The sequence below is a fragment of the Vombatus ursinus genome, unplaced genomic scaffold, assembly GCF_900497805.2.
Source record: "Vombatus ursinus unplaced genomic scaffold, bare-nosed wombat genome assembly UNPS02005659.1, whole genome shotgun sequence".
Classification (NCBI taxonomy): Eukaryota; Metazoa; Chordata; class Mammalia; order Diprotodontia; family Vombatidae; genus Vombatus; species Vombatus ursinus.
Window position 1 is genome coordinate 20,713,933 of NW_020945437.1, and position 21,201 is coordinate 20,735,133.

Consider the following 21,201-nt stretch of genomic DNA (forward strand, 5'->3'; position numbering starts at 1 on the left):
GTGGGGTGGAGCATAGTTTGGAGGGATGAGACAACATTGAAAAAGATCATTAAGGGGACAATGACAATCCTACAAGTGAGGGATGGAGGGCCTAAAGGAGATGCAAAAGAAGAAAAGGGCAAAACGTTTTCTATTCCCAAACATTTAAGCAGACAGCCTGGTAGCTAGTTCAGCCTGTGTGTTAGGAGCAGGGGTGTATTTGAAGTGCAGGTATTCTTAGGATCCTAAGCCTTAGGGTTGGAAAGGACCTTGGAGATCATCTATCCTAACTCCCTTATTTTACAGACGATGAAACAGAGACCCAAAAAGGTTGAAATTAGTTGCCCCAGATTATATGTGCAGTAGAGGACAGAGGTGGATTAAATCTCCTGACTTCAAAGCCACCCTCCTTTCCCCTACACTACATATGAGGGTATACAGTTAAGTTCATTCTTCATAAGGCTAACAAGTCAGTCCTGAGCTGCCAAAAAAATTCATTTGTTCCTACTATACAAAAAAAAAGAATAATAATGCAAATGTATGGAAAACTGCAGAGAATTCTCTCTGTTGATCTGCCCTGGCAAAGAGAGTTACTCATTAGTATTTGAGAAATGCTGTACTTGTCCTGCCAAAGTGATCATCTGGGGAGTAGTAGTTAACTTTCAAATGTTGTGGCTGTGTCCTGATATGGCCCCAGCTTTAAGATCCTGTGTAGACTGACTACAGATTGGCCTGAAATAAACCTGATCTTAATCATGCCTAACAAACTAACATTCAGAGGCCAGGACCATTTAATCAAAGCAAATCCCAAGCCTGAATGACTGCTCTTTTAAAACTAACATTCCTGATTAGTCTTTCATCATGTCATCTACCTCCTTCAGAATCACAAAGTATGGTTAACAGGACACAGTATATGGATAGCAATCAAAGTGAACTAGAAAGTCTAACAGAAGGGGATAAATTTGGCTTCACAGTTATTCACCAGGAGCCGTGCGTATGGGAACCATGCCTTGAGCATGACATTGAAGAGTATGCCTTATTCAAGACAAATAAGATAGATAATGAAGGAAGTAGTGGAATAACAGTATATATTAAGAAGATATAGTCATATTAAAAAGTTTTGGATGGGGGTGGAGGAAATTTGAGTAAAGAAAAGTGATGACAGCATCATAATATACTATAGACCACCTGGACAGAAAGAATAAATGGATAAAGAGTTCAGAAAACAGCCTGTCAGAGATACATCACTTGGTAGTTATGGGCTACTCCATAACTACATGTCTTCTAGAGCTCCCTCTCCCCAGAGAAGATAATTTTATCCTTCAAAAGGCAGATGACAGACACAAGTGGAATTGCTATTCTGGACCTTTTTCTCACCAACAAAGAACAACTAGTTGCTAAAATAGAAATTATGAAAACCTTAACAATTCCACCTTAGAAATTGTGATAGAGAAGTCTGATGGTCACTATAGATACAGGGTTCAGAGAACAGATAGGTAGCATCTCATGGACTAACAGCCCAGGAAGGATGGGAAGTTCTCAAGGATGCAAAAAGTTTCAATGAGGAAAAAAGGAGGGAGTTGCCCAAATAAACTGATGTAAGTCTATAAGGAACTCATCAACCAATGTAGATTTTTTTAAAAGAAATGTACAGAAGGAAGTGGGGCATGGTCCTATAAGAATACTTCAGGGGGTCTAAGGCCCAAAATGATCAAGGAAAGCCAAGGACAACAAAGAGGGTGCCTTTGAAGCTCTTTGGGAGGAAAAAAAGGATTAAAAAAGGGATAAATACTACTCAGGATAGATGGAGCTGCATTCCTCAGGATTCTAAGAGTAAACCCAGGTAGCTGGGATGATTCTTCTAATGTTATTGGTGTGAACTCCCATTCTTGTATGTTCCCCCAATATCAATCAGTTATCTTTTCCACCCTATTATCAGTTTCACTAATTGATATCTCCCCATTATCATTAATTGTCAATTGACATCAATTATCTTTTGCAAAAGGATATTTACTAAGAACATAAGTATGAACACAGGCCTCTTGAAACCAAGGGCACACTCTTCTCTACCACTTTAATCCCCAAGGAGAGTGGGCTCAGACTTAAGGCAGTGGCTGCAAAGTATTTGCCCCACCAATTCTTTTTCAGATTTGGCATAGTCTATGACAGAGTTTCATCCTGGCTTGCAGGACATGACACGGGAGCTGTCAGGTGGATCTGTTGCTGAACTGGGTCAAGCAGGTCATTCTTTGAGGTGGCACTACACTTACTCAGCTGTGGTGACTACAGTCATCTCTACCATGGACTCATGTTGCTGGACCTCTAGTGGCTACTCTGACCCTCAAGAGGTTGTCCCTCTCCAAAAACTCATCACCTAAATGTAGGAAAGAATAGATAGAAGGGTAGAAGTGACATAGGCATTGTGTGTTTGAAGTCACATGGTGACCAGGTAGGGGAGGGGCTGCCCCAACTGGAGACTTACAGCATTTCTTCTTCACTCAAACTGCCAGGATTAGAGAGGCAATTTGGAAAATTAGTGCCTTTTGTGTGCACGTTCAGTTCTGGCTCAGTAGCCAATTAAAAGGCTTTTCTTCCGCACACAGTGAAGCAGATACAAAACAGTCATAGAATATACCCACGTGCTCTGAAGTGGAGAGCCCTCTATTCTTCATCATCACACACTTCCAGAAGCAAGCTCTCCAGACATCTATGGGAGGCCCTGGTGTGTGCTCCCAGGACCGGGCCCTCATTGGCCAGTCCCCTCTTACACTGGGAACATCACCTACACCAGTTTGACCAGAATATAATGTAAGTGGGGGGGGGGGGGGGGGAGGGCTGTTAATATGAAAGCAGCCAAGAAAGCTAGGTTAGAATTAGATTTTAAAGGACATTAAGTGCTCAAAGGAATGAAAGAGCATTATTAAGTACTTAACTATGTGCCAGAAATAGTTTTAAGCCCTAGAGATAACAAAATAGCAAGACAGTCCCTTCCCTTAAGGAGTTTATATTCTAATATGGGGAGACAACACCTATAGGGTAATGGAAGCCAGGGAAGGGAGTTGTGGTCTGCGAAGTCATAAGGATGATGAGTGGTACAATGGGACAGTTAATTGACATGATGGACATGCCCTTTGTAGCAGCAATGGTAGTGCTGATTTGGTTCCTAGAACAAGAGATGGAAAGGGAGGGAGAGGTAGGGTACTCTTTGAGCAACAGAATGAAAACGTGGCAATAAAACATGCAAGCTTGAGGCTGGGAACTGGATGTCTAATTGAGAGAGTCTGCATTTTATCCCTGTGGGCATTAGGGAGCCAATGAAGCTTCTGGACCATGGGAGTAACATCATCAGATTTAGGAATGATTTAGGAATATCAATTTGGTAGCCATCTGGAGAAGTGCAATGTGTCTACACCTCAATTTGTACAATTCTTGTCTATGTCCTCCTATAAATCTTCTACAGGGTAACCACATCTAACACTAGGTCTCTTGACATGTTCAGTCTTTGGGTTGACTACCTATTATCCCTTATTCTTGCTAGATATGTGGTTCCACTCCTTTTCTGTTCATGCATCTCATTGAGGATATTTTTATGTACCATTTTGCACATAGTTACTGGTAATAAATTGCAGCCTGTTTACCCCACCATGAATCTCACCATCCATTGTCCTTGGGCTCACCCACAATTTTGATTCTTCAGAGATTCCAGTATTCCATGATTTATAGTCATGCAGCGTCACCAGAAGAATATTGATGATAGAATGATGAGTTTTTTCCTTCAAGGAGAAGCTTAGGGTCTTTAAGAATGCAGCAGGGTCCACAGGATAATAGCACTGACTATTATGGTCAGCATTTCTGTGTTCAAATCTCACCTCTAATCATTACAACCTGGGTAACCTTGGGTCAGTAGCTTAACCTACCTCAGCTTTGGTTTCCTTATCTGTAAAATGAAGGGGTTGGACTGAATGGTCTCTGAGGTCTATGATCTTATAATCCTTTTAAAAAAAAGTCCTACAAAGTTTCACAAATGAAATTCAGTCATTTTTCTACCATCTATTTAGTTTCTGGTGCAATTTAATTTCCATCTGCAGTGTCTACCCAAGATAAATATGCTGATGGACCAGACAGTAAGCAATCTTTGCCCTTTTATTTTTTCCTTTGTGCATAGTTAGGCCAGACTCTTCTTCAGGATTATAACTCTCATTTAGGAACCTCTACAGTGCTCTAGGTCTTGATGTAATCAACAAAATGTCACCTACAGACACAGGAGCACTGGAGAACCTCATCATCTATAGGGAATTCCTATTCCCTTTGGACTCTACATTGGACATCTGCCATGATGGTGGCAAACACTTTTGGTGAGCATAATCCTCTCTGATTTATGCCTTGCTTGATATTAATAAACTGAAAAATGTACTTTCTGCTACAACTGCCTAGCCTTTTTATGCATGGAATGCAAGGCCCTTCCTTACTTTGGTGTCTTAGAATCCTTAGCTTCCTTCACGTTTTAGCTCAAACACACCTCCTTCAGGTGTTTTTCCTAATCCCTCCAGCTACTAGTGCCTCCCTGCTCCCCCCGCCACACACATACCCCATAACCTTGTTTTTCATTTATATATACTTATGTATGTCCACATTGTTTCCCGCAATAGAATGTATGTTTTTTTGGTTTGGTTTTTTTTTAGGCAATTGGGGTTAAGTGACTTGCCCAGGGTCACACAACAGCTAGTAAGTGTCAGGTGTTTGGTCTGAGGCCTGATTTGAACTTAGGTCCTCCTGACTTCAGGGCCAGTGCTCTATCCACTTTGCCACCTAGCTGCCCTCTGGAATGTATGTTCTATCAGGGCAAGAACTGTTCAGGCCTCTAGGTAACATCGAGTTCAAAATGGCCAATAGGCAGTCAGAGAAGCAGGACTGGAGTCAGCATAGAGATTAGGACTGGATAATTAGATTTGAGAATCATCAGCATAGAGACAATAATTGAATTTATGGGAGCTGCTAAGATTACCAAGGAAAAAGAGGAAGGAGAAAAGAAGACCAGGAGTCCTGTGGGGCATCCACCATTAGCAGGCACTACCTGGGTGAAGATCCAGCAGAGGAGACTGAAGAAGAATTTCCTTATAGGAAGGAGGAGAACCAGGAGAGATAAGTGTCACACAAACCTAGAGGGAAGAGAATATCAAGGAGAAGAGGGAGATCAACAATGTCAAATGCTGCAGAGGAGTCAAGAAGTATGAGGATTAAGAAACGGCTATTAGATTTCACAATTAATTAGATTCTGAGTAACTTTGGAGAGAGCAGTTTTGACTGAATGATGAGGTAGGAAGCCAGATTGTAGAGAATTAAAACAGAAGAAAAAATGTCACAGTGAAACTTGATAAATGAAAGAATAGATGCCCTCAACAAAAATAGGGAAGTTCAGAAGAGGAGCAGGTTTAGGGGAAAGTGAGTTCCATTTCTGCCATGTCCAGCGTGGTTAGAACACAAAATGCATAAAGAAGAAAAATGGAGGGAAAATAAGCCTGAAAAGGTAAATGGGAGCCAATATGTGGAAGGACTGAAATGCCAGACTAAGGAGTGTATGTTTTTTGTTAGAGGCAGTCTCAGAAGGCATCTAGGGCAACTGATATCTCTGAAGGTTTTGAGCAGGTTAATGAAATGGCTAGGATTATGGATTGGGCAGTATTAATTGTTATGATAATGAAGGAGTTAAAACTATGGGAGAAATGGCAGAAATCAGGAGAAGAAAAAAATTAGCTGATGAGGTGAGGGGGTGGGGTGGGAAGGGGTGGGAAAGGGTGGGAAGAACTATCAAGGTCAAGGCCATCTATAGTTTTAGAGGTTGACCTTTGTTGCTGAAACATAGCTTTAGAATCCTCTAGCCTTATTATTTTACATGTGTTTTAAGAAACAAAGATGCTGAGGAAGAAGAGTCCTTGAAATCAAGACATCACTAAGACCCAATGGACATCAGTGGTGGGGTGAGGCTCTCCCACAGAAACTGACAGTCGTGTCATACTGGTCAAGGTACCCTAGAGGGGAAGTGCAACAAGGCACTTCTCAAAGCTAGGCATGTGCAGGACTAGGTCAATGGTATTTTTCACCTTAAATTATTTATTTAATTTTCCAAGCACTTATTATCTCTCCCTCCCACATCCTCCCCCACCAAATGAACAACAAAAAAGGAAAAAGAAAACCTTCATATCAAATATGCATACTCCCACAAAAACAAATTCCTATATTATATCATTGATGTTATGATGAGGAAGAACAGTAGGGGGTACTGGTAGAGTGGCTTTGGAATCAGAAGACCTTGATTCAGATCCTGCCTCTATCCCTTATTATCTGTGTGACCTTGGACAAATCACTAAACCTCTCTGAGCTTCACTTTCCTTATCTATAAAATGAGGGGGTTAGATTAGATGACCTCTAAGGTACCTTCTAGTTCTAGTCTGTGAGTCTATAATATCCCTGATCCTCGTTTGAGTCATAATTGCAGGCAGGTAGGAGAGAGCATCCCTGTGGAGCAGCATGAGGGTATAAGGAAGAAGGACTCTACCTTGCTGAGTGTGATGTTCTGTCTGTAAGTAGTGGGGATGGGGTTCAGCTGCATGCACAGTGTGCTGAGAGCCTGCCTCCCATAATTGCTAGCTGGAGCTAAGTGGCCAGTCACGTAATTAAATAAACCTAAGGCCCCTTTGTGTTATTTTTGACCCAAGAAAGCCGTGATGGAGGCAGAGCATCATAAGCAGGAATATGCCTTCTTTTCACTTCTGCCATTTGAGTTATCTGTCATCTCACCCATCCAGGTAGCATCCCCACTAGTGCAAATCACAGCTTGTCCATACCTTCTCATTTTTTGCTGTTTTCACATAGCACCCACTGTGGAATACTTTGCCTCTTTGCATTTGTACCCTCAAAATAGGTTCCCAGAGAGTAGCTACTACTCCCTCAGAGTGAAGAGTTAAGGATTTTATCACAAGCCCCCATCTGGTGTGGCCCTCCATCCCTCCCCATCAATCTCCCCAATATTATTTAGCTAATTAACATCAATTAGCTTTTGTAAAGAGGTATTCACTGAAAATGTATAGCAAAAAACTAAGTACAATGACCTAAAAAATTAAGATCACACTATCCTTTGCCACCTCTGTCCCTGGGGAGAATGTGCTTGATCCAGTGTAGTAGTTAATGGTTCAATCAGGTCACTCCCAGGGCCTGGCTGCCATGGATACTGACAGTCTCTGCTACCTAGTCTAGTTGCTGGACCTCTGGTGGCCCTTCTGACCTTTTGAAGCTCACAAATTGTAACCTTGTCTGTTTGTCTCCAGATACTCATTCACTTAAGACCAGGAGAGAATAGACCTTGACAGACTACTGAAACAGCAGCATTATACTTTCATGGCCATATAGTCAGTCACTGGGCAGAGGCAGGCAGCAAGCCAATGCCACATCTGTCTCTCTCCTGATTCAGAAGCTAATGACTGTCCTTGGCTTGTTTACCACTAGGAAAGAGAGAGATAAGGCCCAGTGGACTTATGGAATGGAAGAGAAAGAGAGATTTCGTCTGTTTGAGCCTTTTGAATGTACACTCAGTTGGAACTCAGCAGCCAGTTAAAAAGCCTTTCATCTCAATATAATAAGGTTATAGGAAACAGAGAATCTCTCTCTCTCTGCTCTGGAGCAGGGAAGGAAAGAGCCCTTCCATTCCACTCTTAAGCCTCCACATGGATGGGCAAACAGAGCATAGTACATAAAATCAAAGGACTGGGCCCTCATTGGCCAGTCCTTATCCCCCATTACATACACACACACACACACACACGTACATATATATGCATATGTACATATAGAAAAGATTTGATTGATATAAATCAAATACTAGATAATTGTGGAGGGGAAGAAAGTATGGGGGGATGGAGCTCAGGAAGGACCAGGAAAGGTCCTAAAGAAGATGGCACTTGGACTGAGTTTTGAAGGAAACCAGGGATTCCAAGAAGGAGAGATAAGAAGGGGAAACACTCCAGGCATGGAGCCAGTGTGTGAGGAAGAGCAAGTAGTAGTTCTGGTATCTGTATGAGTGTTGAGAGGAGGAAATAATACTGAGAAGGTAGATATGATAAGGTTGGCCAACTGATCCCCCTTGAGTTGACTGAAAAAGTGGGAATTTCTTTGACTGAAAAGCTTAGGATGGGACTAAGGGACCTAGTAACTCAGAGATGGAGTGCTCAGTGAGGTCCTGCCAGATAAAACCCACTTTGCCTTATACATTGCTCCATTATTCATTAAGCAGAGAGGAGGTAATATACCTTAAGTAAATGCTAAGTACTGAGAAGCATGGACAGCTAGGTGGCTCAGTGGGTAGAGTGCTGGACCTGGAGTCAGGAAGATTCCTCTTCCTGAGTTCAAATCCAGCCTCAGATACTTGCTGGCTGTGTGACCCTGGGCAAGTCACTTAACCCTGTTTGCCTCCTTTTCCTCATTTGTAAAATGAGCTGGAGAAGAAAATGGCAAGCCACTCCAGTATCTTTGCCAAGAAAACCCCAAATGGGGTCGCAAAAGAGTCAGACGCAACTGAAAACGACTGAACGACAGCAAAAAGCACAACCTCAATGTGTGTATACATACATATGTATATGATTTATATATACATATATAGTGTATATATATAAATATACATGTGTACACATATACATGTATGTATATGTGTGTGTGTGTAATGTGTGTGTGTGTGTATGTCTGTGTGTGTGTTTTGAACAGCTGAGTTTCCTATTCCACTGAAAACACTAGGGATCAGTGGAAATACAAGGAGAATACAAGATTTAGAAAGCAATAGCATAACAAATGGTGAATGTCTAGCCAAATTTCATACCAAAATGAAGTGTCTGGAGCCTCAGTAAAATTAGAAATCGAGTAAAAAACTTCAAGGAAAATAGCAGCTGTGAAAAGCATGCAAACAGGAACTATCCATGATGGGAAGAAAGGAAAGTAACTAATCCTCCCCCCTACCAAGGGCTGATGACCCAGCCACCCTCTCCAGTTACACCAAATTGTCCTGGAATCTCTATTGATGAGGTTAATAGGTTTCTTTCAGACATTCTTCCCAAACTTTAAACATGCACAATTACCAACACATGGGTTAGGCCCTCCTGGGTTTTTCCTCCACCATCAGGGGCTTTCCTGTTTTGTTTTGGTTTTTTCCTCTCTGAGAGCCTCAACCTTTCTTGTTCTAAAGAAGACTGACAAGGTTTCTTTGAAGTTTCCTTGATCTCAATCTATCTTCAGGTCTTCTCTGTGGTTCCGGAAGATTCCACTTCTTTTCACACCACTGATTTCCATCTTCTTGTCAACACCTCTGCTCTGAGATGAGTGAGCTAGGGAACCCTTCATAAGGACAGCTCTTTTGATGTAGTGAGTGGATAGAGCATAGGACCTGGAGTCAGGAAGACCAGAGATCACCTCCTGCCACAGACATTTACCAGCTGGATGATCCTGGGCAAGTCACTTTGAACAAATACCTGCCTCAGTTTACCTCAGCAGCAAAAATGGAGATAGTGATAGCACTTACCTCCCGGCATTGTTGTGAGGATAAAATAAGATAATATTTGTTCTGTGCTTGGCAAACCTTAAAGCACTATCCAAATGCTTGCTATTTTTATTAAGAGGCACTTTTATTAAGAGGAAAACTGAGAAGTGGATGGTTTTAGGAACCCTTATCCCCATTTTATGGATGAGAATTCTGAAGGAAAAAGAGATTAAGCCACTGTCCAGAGTCATCCAGCTACTAAATGGCTGTTAGTAATTGGTTTGAGGATGGAAGAATATTGTTTATAGATTTTGGGGAATCTACCTCTACCTCGGTTGGGGAGGAATTGCTATATAAATGAGGTTCACACCCCATTCAGGTCTAGTGCCTAATTGTCAGACCAGCCCCCATCTTTTGTGTGGTCCATAGTATATGTGGGAAGGCATGAGAGTTAAAGGCCAGGTCCAGCCCTCCCAAGTTGGCGGCATCTCAGCTGGGGTGGTCTGGCTTCTGTTACATTTCTATTTGGGTTGTTTCTGACACCCCACCCCCACTCCCACCCCCCGCTCCTGGGGACAGCAGACAGAACCTACTGTCACATGTCAGGGTTTCTACACCTGATCTTTCCAGCCTTGTTATACGTGACTTCCCTTCCTTTACTGTCCAACCCAACGGGTTTTTTCTGCGCTCCTCACACTCCTCTCATCTCCCATCTCAGGGCCTTTATACTGGCCATTTCCCCATGCCCCAAATGCACTCCCTCCTCACCTCTTCCAAGACTGCTCAAACATTACCGTCCATGTGAAGCCTTCCCTGACTGCTAATGCCCTCCTTCCACCCCTCCCTCCCTCCTTCCCTCCTTAGCCTACATTTAACTCTCTTGTATTTCTTTTCTATTCATTCTGTATATGCTTATACAGGGTATCCCAAAAGGCTCAGTCTGGTTTTAAGACTTTTGGGACACCATATATGTGTATACATTTTCTCCCGGGCTAGACTGTAAGCTCTTTGAAAGCACACTGTTTCATTTGTTGTTTTTGTTGGCCTAACAACTTACACAATTCCTGGCACATAATAGGTGTTAAGAGAGGGGGGTTTGTTGATTTAGGTATCTGCAAGAGAGTACAGTGGTGATCAGCTCCTGGGCTGTATCTGAGCCAGGGCACAGAGTACATCACAAAGGATCTGAGTCGTGATGACACCTTTGCTTCTGAATTCTTCAAGGTGTATGAGCTGCTGCTGTGTTGTCCACATAGGGGCTAAGAGCCAAGTATGTGATTTTTTTTGCGACTGAGCTCAATCCTACATCATCTGAAAAGGGTGTGTGATGGCAGGCATCATACACGACATTGCTAGAGCCAGATATTGAGCCCAGCCCTTCTGACTCCGAGCTCGAAGCTGTTTCCACTGCAGCACACTGCACCTCTGGTTCTTCCTGCCTCTTGTTTGTGGCTCGCTGGGAAGAACCTTCTCCTTCCTGCCCATCTCTTACTGAAGCTGCCTTCCTTCCAGTGGCCAAACATTTATTATAAAAATTAATTAGTTCATGATCCAGTTCTTTCTCTGGGCAAGACTGAGTTATTAAGTTTTAAGCTGGAGATCCTGATCCAATCTCTCCCCTCCCCTTTTTCTAGATAGGAAAAGTGAGGCCCAGGGTAGTCAGGTCAATAGATAGCTTCCAGAATGGGAGGGCAAATGGGAGGCATTTGCTTCTTATCAGGGTAGTAGCACAGTAAGGTGTTTGGACTTGGTACCGAATAAATCCATGTACCATTGTGCTGGCAGTTCTTCATGATCCCTTCTTGGCCATTCTCCAGCATCTCCTCTCTGAATTGTACCTGATCTTATTGCCCATTTTCATTCAAATCCACCAAGGAATGGAGTAATTTTGCTTCTGCTCCTTTTTGAGAAAACTCAAATTCTGAAGGTCTCATGGGAAGACAGGATGAGGTCACCACTGAGCTGGCGCCATAGTGCAGGACAATTAAACAAAGCAGGACTATGTCTGATGTGTTACAGACTCTCAGAATTGGAAGAGGCCGTCTGCTCCCACACCTGAGAAGAAATCCAGCCTTTGCTGGAAGCCCTCCGGTAAAGGGAGGCCCACCTCAGGAGGCCCTCCTGAGGCAGTCCATTCCACTTTTGGACAGCTCCAGGTATAGCCAAGCTTTCCCTCATGTCCAGCTGAAATATTCTCTGAACCTTTGACCTGCTTCTAATGCTGTCTTCTGGGTCAAAGCAGTACAAATCTAAACCCTCTTTCTTATGACAATTCCTCAGTTAGTTGAAGACAGTAACCTTCCCCAACCCTTGTACCACCCCCCCCCATCAAATCTTCTCTGCTCTAGACTAAATACCCCAGTTTGATCCTCCTATGGTTTGATCTCCACTCCCTTCCTCATCTAGGTCACCCTGCCCTGGATGGATACATTCCAGTGTGTCACTGTCCTTCCTAAAATATGGCAGCCAGGACTACTTCCTGCTTCCATTCCAGAGTGATTAGTACAGTGCTGTGATTAATAAATCCCTGTTGACTCTATGAAGTTTATGTGTCATACTCATGCTCACTTCACAGGGTCACCCTGTTAACCTTTTTATCTTGTAACATTTTTTTAACTTGGAGTTCCAAATTCTCTTCCTCCCACCCCTCCCCCACCCATTGAGGAGGCAAGTAATAGGATATCAATTACACATGTGAATTTCATTATTATTTCATTATTTCATTCCTTATTAGCCAAAACCACCCTCTCAACGCTAGAAAGTGCTAGAATTGGAATAAAAAGTCACAAAACCACAGAATTTCAGAGTAGGAAGGAACCTCTGCATCCGTGTATTCAGCCGGTTCTAGTTCTACCTGCTCTGTTAAAGCTTTCCCTGATGAAACCTGCTCAGTGTTCTCTCACTCCCCAGACCTCCCATGACAACAACTGCCCACATTTATACTGTGGCTCACAGTTACAAAGTGCTCGACCCTGTGAGGCATCTGGGATAAGTACAGTCACTTCCCCCAGTTTTACAGATGAGGAAACCAAGGCTTAGCTAGGTTAAGTGACTGTCACACAGATAATGGGTGACAGGACCAGGGCTAGAACCCAGCTCATCTGGCAGCTCTTTCTATTTAGTCCATTCATCTGGCATTGATATACTTCTATGAACCTGTCTTCAATTCAGTCCTCCAAGCATTTTGTAACTGCCTCTGCTGTGCACTTTGTGCCAGGCAGTGGAGATACAAAAGTGAAAAACAGGGAGGATCTGACATGTATATAAATAAGTAAACAATCAACAAATATGTATTAACCACCTATTATGTGCTTTCAGCTGGGGCAGCTAGGTGGTACAGTGGATAGAGCACTGGCTCACAGGCAGGAAGATCTGAGTTCAATTCCAGCCTCAGACTAGCAATGTGACCCTGGGCAAGTCACTTAACCTCTGTTTGCCTCAGTTACTCATCTGTAAAACGTGGACACACTGGAGAAGCAAATGGCAAGCCACTCCAGTATCTTTGCCAAAAAAAAACCCATGGACAAGTCTACAGGGTCATGCAGAGTCAGACACAACTAAACAACAACATGTGTAGTCCACTGTGCTAGATACTGTGTAGATACAAAGACAAAATGAAGCCATTCCTGCCATCAGAAGCTTACATCTTCTCTGGGGAGGCAACATGGACACCTATCATTAAAAATAAAATATATACAAGGAAGTTCAGGGAGGAAGTCACTAGGCAGCAGCTGAGGGGCGGGACTTTACGTGGGAGGTGGTGGTTGCACTGAGCTTTGAGGGACGCTAAGGGGCCTTCTAGGCAGAGGTGAGGAGGGAAGTCATTCCGAACAGCCTGGACAGCCAAGTGCTCCGGGGAGTCTTCCCCGGGCGGAGGGATGGGCACGCGGAACATCATCACGTGTGAGAAAAGTAAGTCCGGTTTGTTGGACTCTAGAGCGTGTGGAGGGAGTGTGCATACGCATGGAATAAGTGCTCGAAAATGCAGATGTGATGAGGGCAAAAGCCCATAAAACAGGATCTCTGAGCAGTGGCGATATGGCTGGCCCACTCAGTCTTTAAGCCACGTAATTGGCTCTTTCTTGATCAAACACAATCCCCATCACCTGGAAAGTGATTTTAGCAAGAAATAGAGGAAAGAACATTAGAATGGATAATCAGTGCCTGGGCAACTCTGGAGAGAGCATAGGAGCTAGAGTCAGATGACCTGGATTCAAATTCTGCTGCTTGATATTTATTACTTGTATGAACTTAGACAAGTCCCTTGACTTTTCTGGGCTATGGTTTCCTCGTTTGTTAAAATGAAGGCATTTAACTACATGACTTCTAGGTCCCCTTCCAGCTCTCAATTCCATGCTCCTTGAGGAAGGTTGATGTCCTATCAGTAGACCCTTAGCCCAGGGCAATGAGGTGGCACAGTGGATAGAGCATCAGGCCTAAACTCATTTTCCTGAGTTCAAATCTGGCCTTAGAGACTTACTAGCTGTGTAACCCTGGGCAAGTCACTTAACCCTATTTGCCTCAGTTTCCTCATCTGTTAAAGGAGCTGGAGAAGGAAATGGCAAACCACTCCAGTATCTCTGCTAAGAAAACCCCAAATGGGGTCCCCAAGAGTCAGATACAACTGAGAAGTGATTGAACTCCGCAGCAGCCCTAGAGTTCAGATGGGGGAGGTTTACTCTTTCAATCTAAGATCCAAGACACCCCTGGAAGAGAAACTTTCTGGAGGCAGAAGCCCAATCACTAGTGTTCACCTTTCTACATCCAACCCAGAGATAGATCAACTGTGCAAATATTGTACTGGTTAAGTTTTGCCAAGGTTAAAAGCCTGCCACGCCCTCCTACCCCTTGTTGTAGGGCTTGTTAAACTGGGACAGCCGTGATTCATTTTCTGTGGCATCTAGCTTATGGTTTCTTTGACCCTTCTTTATAATATGTATAAGGATACAGTTGTATTCCTTAAAATTTTGTAACTGCCAAGTGCCATCCATCCTCATTCTGAGCAATGTAAATGAATCAATATTGCCTGCTGCAGAATAGATACATGAATATACATAGTTATAAGCAGTTATTTTAATAAGTAAGGCTTTGTCAAGATCTTTGTATGTTGGAAGTTGATTTCACCTCCTCTATGAAATCTGAGTAAACATTAGTAGAGCATCACGTGTGAGGTTGAGCAATTAGGTCAGTGATGCTGGAATGTAGAGCTCATGGAGGGGGGTGATTGAAGAAGTGTGAGGAGGAGAATGGGGGGGGCAGTGGAAATCCATAACCAACCCAGAAAAGCATTTGATTCCTCACTTGAGAGTATATAAAACAAACCATTCTTCTGTCATTTGACAGATTAAGAGACAGAACTCCATGAGAAGATGTGTGCCTGTATAGATGGTTAAAAGGTACAGTGGAGAGAGAGCATGCTGTACTTGGAGTCAAAAAGACCTGAGTTCAAACCCTACCCCACACACTCATTAGCTATGTGGAATTAGGCCTCACTCTGCCTCAGTTTCCTCCTCTGGAAAATGGGGATAATAATAATCCCTCCTTCACTGGGTTGTTGTGAAGATCAAATGAGGTAACATATGTAATGGGCATTGTAAACCCTAAAGCACTATATAAATGCTAACTAATAAAAAGTATTATTATATATTTTACATAATTATAAATATACAATAATAATTTATAATAATTATATGTGATAGTTATATTTTATATTATTATTATTATTATTATTATTATATCACTTGACAAGTATTCTGTAGGTATTCACTATCCCTTGCTTTTTTTTTCTTTTGCTCCTAGCTGAAGCCCCTGCCCCCTTCCCAAAAATAGCTTCTTAGATAAGTTTCTATCTGGATTCAGATAGCCCCATCATTTGTACCTAGTATCATAGACAAGACCCTCCACATCTCGCTTATCATCTAACCGTGAGTAAATTGGCAAAACATTCAAGTCCTTATATTTTCAAGCCCTTCAATCAAATACTGAGCTCAAAGCATCAGTTTGGAAGTAAAGGTTTCAGATAACACCTTGTCTCCCACTGGTCACTATTCTGGGCCCCCTGAAAAAGAGGGAGTAAGTATCTCCAACAGGCATCAGATATGGGACTTTTCCCATTAAAAAAGGGAAAGCTGGGAAGTAGTCTTTTGACTTGCCAATCCAATTCAGATCTAGCTGTGGAGGACCACAGCATCCATCCCATTCCTGTATCCTTCCCTGTTAGGATTGGTTATACAGACTGTCCTTCAATAAATCTTTTTCTGATCACAAGTCTTATAAATGGACAGGCCATTTTCCCTTTCCCCCCCTGAAGAGACACTGAGTAGCTATTCATTTGCCTGGCACATAGTTGGTATTTAATAAATGTTTATTGAAATGAATTGCATAGTAACCATCTCCAATACTCCACTTAAAATCAGGGAAGAATATGAGCAACAGAGACAGAGACAATAGCAAGGCCGTGTATTCACAAGGCACATGGCATCAGTCCAAGGAAGAGGGGAAAGGCTCAAGGTTTTTTTCCTGAATGCACCCCATTTCCAACTCAGCAGGCAATCAACAGTCCATCTCCTCCCCATGCAATCAGCAGACCACAACCAGTTACAGAATGCCGGCAGCCCATGCCCCATTTCAGGGAGTGGGGCCCTTTTGTTAGATGTCATCATGAAGTTCTCCAGCATCTTCCACATGGGCTGGTGGCAGGCAGAGTATGCTGTACTTGCTCTGAGTATGGAACTCCTTTGGCCAGGCCCCTTTAAGTTTTATAAAGCTCTGGTGGAGCCAGATGGCACCAATGCCATTATCTCCATTTTGCAGAAGACCCTGATTTTTAGGCAGATGAACTGGTTTGTCCATGTTCACAGAGCTGGTAAGAGTCAGAGTCAGACTTTTGTTCTAGATCTCTTGACTCCTCATCAATTATAATGAGCAGGCCCCAAAGTGGGAAAAGCAGCATCTCCTGTTAGACCTTTCCTAAACATCCCTTCTCTTGTTTTAAAGTCCAGTGAATGTCAAGTGAACTGAAACTAATTCCTGCTGTTTAGATGGAGTGGGACCCTCTGGGCTTAGCACAGTACCCTGCACATAGAAGGTTCTTAATAAATGCTAATAATACAGTACAATACAATAACATATCCTATCATACCATACTATATCATATCACATCATATTTCATCTTACAATATCATACCACATAATATCACATCACATAATATAACATAACATACTATAATGCTGTACAGTTCACTGACTGTAAGAGCTCTGGATAATTCACATGTCAATATCACTTTATCCTTCTTGGGTACTTACCATATATTCTTTTACTGAATACCCTAGGAGGGAAGTAATAGAAGTATTACTATACCTATCTTACACATGAAAAAACTGAGGCCCAGAGAGGAGAAATAACTCACCCAAGGTCAGACAGCCAGGCCCCTTGGCTATTTTCTCTCACTTCTAGTCTGATGATGACCCTTTTGTGTCCCCACACTGACCTTGCTAAAATGACAGAATGCCTGTTCTTTCCCATCATCTCCTAGGATCCCAACATGCAAAAACACCAAGGTAAGATGACTTCCTCGGAAAACTATCCCAGCAAAGAGAGGATTCAAATCAATAAAAAACAAAAACATGGAACAAGTTGGAAGGAATTCTGGGCCCCCAAAAGAGAGATTGGACTCCAATTTGGCAAGTGCTATGAACTCTTCCAAAGCAGTTAGATTTATAGTAGGGGCGTTTTCAGTTTCCCCATGGATGGCTGTCTGCTTCCCAACGTACTGACTTAAATACTAACAGGCCATGCTGAAAATCCAGCCAGATTGATTTGGGGGATAGTGGAAGAAGAGGGGAAGCAGGGGCCAAGATTAATTTGACTTGGCATCATCCCAGAGTTTGCACATGCTGACCACAAAAGGGGATGTCTTGGATCATTCTGGGGGGGGGGGATATGGGTTATTTACTATTCATTTCAACATATGCATCTCCTTCTTTAAATGCCTCCAGGGAGAGATGAAACCCTGCAGAACACCTCCAGCCAGGCTCCCTGGTAAAGAGGAAGGGGAATGTGAACTTTCTCTTCCTCGGAGCCAGTGGACCAGGTGATAGAAAGAAATTGGAATTAGGATTCAGATTCACATGTCCCTTGTTTGCTCTCCAGCCCCTGTGGTAGAAGGAGGGTTTGGATATGAGAGACCTTGGTTCATAGATCTGAAATTCTCCGAGTTTGAATGTACTTTGGATGGCTTCCAGTCTGACACACACACTTGAGTTGAAATGCCCTCTACAATATTTCTGAAGAGTGGTCACTTAGCCTCCACTGGAATTGTTCAGTCAGGCAACAAGCACTTATTAATTACTTATTGTGTGCCCAGCTGTAGGGATACAAAGAAAGGCAAAAATACTGACCCTGCCCTCAAGGAGCTCACAGTCTAATAAGGGAAACAACGTATAAACTGCTATGACCAGATATAGCCACGATGAATTGTAGATAATCTCAGAGGGAAGGTACTGGCATTAACGGGGATCACAAAAGACTTCATGTAAAGATAAGAGTTTTTAGTTCCCATGAGCCATTTTACTTTAGGATATTTCTATTTGTTAGAAGATTTTTCTTTATATTGAGCTAAAATCAGCCTCTCTATGGCTCTGTCCCCAACCCACCCCAGCAAGTAGAAAGGCAGTGTGGTTTAATGGAGAGGGTGCTGGGTTTGAAATCAAGAAGATCAGGTTCAAAATTAGGCTCAGTCACTTACAAGCTAGGATGACTAAATTTTCTGTGTCTCGCTTTTCTCATTTCTCAAATGAGAGAATTGGGCTTGTTAGTCTTAAAGGTCCCTTCCAGCTCTAAATCTATGCTCTTGTAGTCCTACGCCTTTTCCTTGCCTGAACGTCCAACATCATAGCTTCATTCTTTTGGATTGTCTTGCCCCACTTCCAGGTCACAGAGCTGATAAGAGTTAGCATCGGGACTAGAATTCAGTGTGATTTTCCTCATACCACACTGCCTGTGGTGTTCTGAGCTACCTTAAAATAGTTCTCTTATCCTAGCAACCTTGTGTATATAGCTTATTTGATGCTATATATAACTAGTTAGTCAGGCAACATCATTAATTGAGTACCCAGTGTCAACTGATCACTCTGTTGGGCTCTTTGGACACAAGTAAGGGAAAGGGGACATGGAATAATAATAGTAGTGGTATTAGAAAGAATTAATAATGATAATGATAATAATAATAATGGTAATTTACCTCCTTATTACAGGGGGGCTTAACTTGGGGTCCACAGACCCCCAAGATGAATAAATTTCAGGAGGTCCCTGAATTAGTTTTTTTCAGCATAATTTATTTCCTTCATAATCCTATGTATTTAATTTGATGCATTTAAAACATAATTCTGAGAGTAGTCCGGAGGCTTTCCCAAACAGTTCTTTTAGTGAGGAAGAAGACCTGAGTTCACATCTGGCCTCAGTCACTTAATAGCTGTGTCACCCTGGACAAATCACTCAACTCTGTTTGCCTCAGTTTTTTTCATCTGTAAAATGAGCTGGAGAAGGAAATGGCAAACCAGTCCAGTATCTTCACCAAGATAATCCCAAATGTGGTCACAAAGAGTCAGACACAACTGAAAACAACTGAACAATAACATAGGCCACTGGGGTCCCTTCCTAATCTGAGATTCTGGGATAATGTCCAAGAGTCTTGCATACCACTTGTATACCATAAGACTATGGAATAGGATTTTAGTGAAGGAATAATGATAATGATAATAAAACCTTACATTTGTGCCAGAGGTCTTGCTCTAGACCTTTTGACGTTGCATGGATATCAATGGACTATGCAAGATGTCTATTATTATCTCTCCAAACACATTACACACATTTTAATCTACAAAACCAAAGCGGATGGAAACTGCAAGGAGGAAAATTAAGTTGAATATAAGGGAAAATTCATAAAATTCATAAGAAATTTATAACATTGAATGCTGTCCAAATGTAGAATGGGCTTTTTTGGAAGGTAGTAGGTTCTTCCTCACTGCAGGTCTTCAGGCAAAGCTGGCAACCACTTTTCAGGAGACATTTCTTTGTCAGTTGTGATCTGGACTACAAGGACAGTAAGGCCCCTTCCAACTCTGAAATTTTGTGATTCTGATTCTGGGAAATGACAGAAGCTGAAATATGATATACACACCAAAAATGTAAAGAGATGATTTCTCCCAAGTGAACGGTTATAGTGAACATAGAATATAGGGCTTAGAGTCAGGAAGACCTAAGTTCAAATTCTACTGTAGATATTAACTAGCTTTGTGACCCTGGGCAAGTCATCTCTCTCAGCCTCAGTTTTGTCATCTATAAAATAGGGAAATAATTGCACTTCTCTCACAGGGTTATTGTAAGGATCAAAGGATAAATAGATGGAGAGTGATAGAAATATGCATATACATATACATACATATATGTGCATATTAAATATATGTATATTTAATAATCTACAGGAATGTAAATGAAAAAAAAATCCACAGAAATTTCAAGAATCCATGAAGAGGGAACCAAGTTTTAAGGAAGTTTTTAACATGCAAAACCAACAAGAATGAAAAGCCTCATTTAGATGTAAAAAGCAAAGGGAGCTACGTGATTAAATATTAGCTGTCACCATGGAGACAGCAGAGGGTGATAATAAAACAGTAGTGGCATTGTTTCAAGGAATGAGTACCCTAATGTAATTACAATGGGGAAAGAGGGGATAACAAAATAACAGTAATGTTTTTGATTAACAACTAAATGATACAGAGGGATTTGAGGGGATTTATATTAGTTTTTTCCTAAGTAAATAATTATTTTTATTAAAAATACGTATTAGTATATAGAGTGATCTTTATTCATTCAGTTTTTATTCATTTTTGTATACACAAAGGAAGTCTAAGCACTCCTGAAAACAGAAAGAAAATATGGTACAGCAGAAAGAGTCAAGTCAACAATCATTTATTAAGTGCCTACTATGTGCCAAACACTGTACTAAGTGCTGGGGATACAAAGAAAGGCAAAAGACAGTTCCTGCCCTCAAGGAGCTGAGAGCAAACAAATGGCTATGTACAAACAACTCTACTTAGGATAAATTGGACATAATCAACAGAGGGAATGCAGTTGCATTAAGCAGGATCAGGGAGGGCTTTCTTGCAGAAGGTGGGATTTCAGTTGGGACTTGAGAGAAGCCAGGGAAGTCAGGAGGCAGAGATGAGGAGGGAGAACATTCAAGGCATGGGGGACAGCCAGTTAAAAAAGCCTGGAGTCAGCAGATAAGAGTGCTGAGGGCAAGAAACAGTATGGGATCATGAGTGGAGAAGTTGGTTAATGACCCATCTCTCATGGTCACTACCTATGTGACCTTCAAGTCACATAACTTCCCTGGACCTTAGTTTCTTCATCTGTGAAATGAGGGGTTGGCCTAGATGTCCTCTGAGGTGCTGTCTAACTCCAAGTCTGGGATTCCATAATTTGGCAGCCTTTATGTTTCTTTCTTGAGCTACTCACTTTTACCGTGTGTGCTTTACCGTAGGTCACCTAAAGACAATTAACAGGCATAAGTGGACTACAACCAAATAACAGTGAAGAATTCAACAGAAGAATCTGTGTAACAAAACCATTTTTGACATTACTCTCATCTACAAAGCTCTTTTTAAATATTTGATTTGTCAAAATTTTCCCCATTGGA